The 3,886-nt window shown below is 40.1% G+C and overlaps 1 protein-coding gene across 4 annotated transcripts in view; it reads right to left on the bottom strand.

Moving 5' to 3' along the window:
• Window positions 1–3,886, bottom strand: part of EPS15L1 (epidermal growth factor receptor pathway substrate 15 like 1) — a 62,210-nt gene that overhangs the window by 6,151 nt on the left and 52,173 nt on the right. The window lies entirely within an intron of this gene.

Raw genomic sequence — 3,886 nt, 5'->3', positions numbered from 1 at the left:
TCATTTTTTTTTTTTTTTTTAGTTAAAACAACAAATCAGATTGGAGCAAAAACTGATATGGTCTCCTATGCTAACAATCAGACAGAAGCCAGGGCAGCATGCCACCCTGGAAACTAACTCATTCAGAGTTAGCATCTGATAAAATAGGCTGCCACCTACAAAAGCGTATGCCTTTCTGAACAAGTTAGTCTTTAAGATGCTACCCTGTCCTGCTGTCATCACTCTAATCCTGATAGATGTACAAATTCCTCTGAAACCAGCAACCTCAGGGAAACAGATACCTGACGAACCCTCCAGTTTATAAAAGGCATGTAAATTAAAAAGTGCATGAAGACATGTAAAGAGAAATCCAGGAAGAAGTTCCAAAGGGCAGAAATCGGTATCTAAATCTTGATACATAAAATGTAAATGTTATGTCTTCCCTGTTTTCTTATATTAGTTGGTACACGTCCCACATAGATGATGTCTTCCTTAGTTTATGAAGACTTACGAAAGCACAGCTTCTAGCTAGCAGCTAATGACACTGCAAAAAACAAGAAACCTAGACTAACGAATGTTTCCAGGACCTCGGGAAGCATTGTTCATGACTGCAGGTACAGACACATGTGAGCTAGTTTCATCCAGTGTTAAAATTGAAGCAGTTTTTGTTCCATTTGCACCCTTCTCATTAGAACATAACAGCTGCTGCCCCTTTGAAATGGCTCCAAATACATGTGTCCATACCCTACAAGATATTTGGACAGCTTAAACAATAGTTTGAAACATCCATATCTTTTAACTGTAACTTATTATGAATCCATACTTTATTTGCACCTGAAATGCAGAAAGGCAGAAAGTTAGTTACGTTCCCAAGCATTTCTAAGGACACAAAACATACTTTAAGATTCCTCAATATATCTGAGGCCCTGAGCACAAAACAACATTAACATTTATATAATTTGCAAAGCTTCGATACCCCACTAAGTTATGTTGATATGTGGAGTGGTCAGAGAGTTCTCTCTTCTGTGGTAGTTGATGCATTAGGCATTATTATTATGTGTAGGCAACCGTCGATCCTCTGGATCACGGTGTACACATAAGAGGTCTATGACCATCACACCAAGATGTCCGAAGCGTGCGCCTAGGCAAGAGTAAGGAGGAGTGGAGGCTGTCCAAGACCTACTGCTTCAGACCACTGAGACAGAATCCAAAGGCCAGACTATTATAACGCCTCATCAACAGGTGATAAATGAGCCACTAATTAACTTGTTTGCAGCAAAAAGGGTAAGAGCAGGCATAAACATCATATTGGTGTTAATTGCCCCAGCGCAGTTTTAGGACAGATTTTCCTCGGATTCTAGTAAGCTGCAATAGTATAGGGCTATCGCGACCATCCCTTGTTTACACTAGTATACTAGCAGGGGTGGATCCAGAGAGGATGCAGTGGTGCAGGGGCACCCCATTTCTGACCATGCAGCAGGAGCAACAGTTGGCACTTTGATTTAAAGTCCCCAAGCAGGTAAGAAGTCCTCCTCCCTCCCTTCCCCTCAGCGCACAGAGACATGCTTCCTCCCCACTCCCTCCCCCCTCTGCCCACCTCTGTCCCCACTGACCTGTTGTTGGGGGGAGCTCCACAGAGGCTCTTGTCCACTCCAGCTGGGCTGCGTGGGTTCAGCCCAGGACAATAGCAGCGGCAAGTGGGTTTCCCCCTCTCTCCCTGGTCCCCCTGGGTGCTCCCCACCAGCCCACGAGCAAGCATGGGGAGGGGGAACCTGTCCACTGCTGCTGTTGTTCCAGGCTGAGTCTGGCCCCCACAGAGCCTGGTCCGAATTGGGCAGAAGTGGCTCTGGAGATCCCCTCGCCCCTGGGACAGCAGCAGTGGCAGGTGGGGGAGGAAAGAAGGTGGAAGAAAGGGTGGGAGCAGGGAGTACAGCTACCCCTGCAACCCTGATTGCAAGGTCCTGGATCTGTTTCTGTATGCAAGTTTTATATGTCAGTATTTTTAAAGTGTTCTTTGCACTGTTTATTATGAAAAGAGATTTTTTTTTTTTTTTTTTTTTTTTAAATAAGCAGACATGGTTCTTTGGGTGAATCTGATATCTTTTATTAGACCGACTTAAGTAGTCGGAAAAAAACATTTTAAGCAAGCTTTCAGGTTTAAAAACCCTTCATCAGGCTGAGGAAGTTTCTGCAGTTGTTTTTTTCTGCAGTTTTTTTTAAATACTGCACTTCAGTGTTAATTTATTTCAGAAATCACCAAATCTTTTCAAATGTCATATTTCCCTGCTCTCTGCAGCTTACAATACATTAAAATGTTCAGCAAGTCAGTTGAGATATATGAAAGCAAGAAAAATTAATGTTACAAACACCTTTATGCAAAAGCAAAGACTACAAAAAAAGTCATTAACGGTGATGATTTAAAAAAAAAAAATCTTACAATATTTCCTTTTAAATGTTCTCAAAAATTAAGACTGAGAAAGTGTGACAGACTTGATCTACAGTACAGTGGACTAATATTTGCTAGTCATAATATGGTACACAATACGGTACGATATAATAGGTTTTACAACCTTAACTTAAAGTTGCTATTTTAAAATGTTCCTATTTAAAACTATTTTTTATTATACTAATTTAATTTTAGAAAAATGACGGTACCAGAAAATCATTACAAAGATCCATAGTCAATAGAAATTTTACTATTTTCCATCAGCATTTCCATAGGATATATTGTAGGGAAAAGTGATCATTTTGTCAAAAGTACTTCTCAGGATTTAGACAGTTATGACAAATATCTCTGCTATCACCTGTTAAGGCGCATCTGCCACATCTCCATGATTCTGTAGCAATGAAGTGTAGCAAAACATTTCAATTAACCTTGTTTCAGTCAGGGTCAACATTAGAACAGTGGCTAATTTGTATTGCTACAGTAATCATGCAAACGTAACAGACTGTAACAGCTGATATTTGCTGCCAAGCAGCAGCTCCCCTTCTCCTTTTAAACACCTTAAAAGGTTTGTTTGTCCATACTCTCAGAGACTTCTAAGAATTTGTACATCTGGAGGGAGGGGAGCTATTATTGATGTATATGCACATGAAGGGAAATGCATTCACTTAAATGGTTTGTCTCTCTCTTCTAGGCTAGGAAAAATACCAATGTTTGGCTGTGTTGAACAATGACAATCTCTTCACTGAATGGAGTAATATCCGCTACTTGCCTACAAAGCAAATAAACTGTTCACCTGTATTTGAAAACTATGTACAATCACTTCTCAGCAAGTCCAAGCTAACATTAAAAAAGGAGCACAAATCTCCTGCCATTATCTCCAATTCCTTTTACGCACCCGCACCAATGAATGGAGTTGCATGTTCTGCCTCACTTGAGGAAGTGTATCTGTGGTAATTTCTGTACATGCCTTATGTTGCACTTCAGGTTAGCACAATTAGCAATGAATCACATTTATATACATCAATGTAACAAGAGAGATTAGACCAGTTGTTTGTCCTTTTTTGGAAGTAAATGACATAAAATACACAGGAAATAGCAGAATTTGCTTTAACTTATAATATGCAGCATCTTTCATGCAGTCTTGAGGTTGCTTTATGACCCCTTATTACCACCATATTGCTTACATTGTGAAAACAGACTGCTACATAATACACACAATTCTTGGCCCTGGCAAGTTTCAATCTCTCACATCCACCCCAGTCAATTTGTTAAAAGATACAGAGCTCTCAACATATGAAGCATTACTATAAAGAAATAAATAAATAAAAAAACCAAGTCGCAATGCCTAATAACCAACCCCCACCTAACAGTCTAGGTTTTACAGACAAATGCAGACTACAGTCTCCCTATGCCCAAGGAAGGGTGTTTGTTTGTGCCCAAAACCTTGCAAAGAACTTTTCT

The sequence above is a fragment of the Gavialis gangeticus genome, unplaced genomic scaffold, assembly GCF_001723915.1.
Source record: "Gavialis gangeticus isolate Ggan-Ray unplaced genomic scaffold, GavGan_comp1, whole genome shotgun sequence".
Classification (NCBI taxonomy): Eukaryota; Metazoa; Chordata; order Crocodylia; family Gavialidae; genus Gavialis; species Gavialis gangeticus.
Note: the sequence above shows the minus strand (reverse complement) of the source record. Positions and strands in the feature narration are given on the sequence as shown.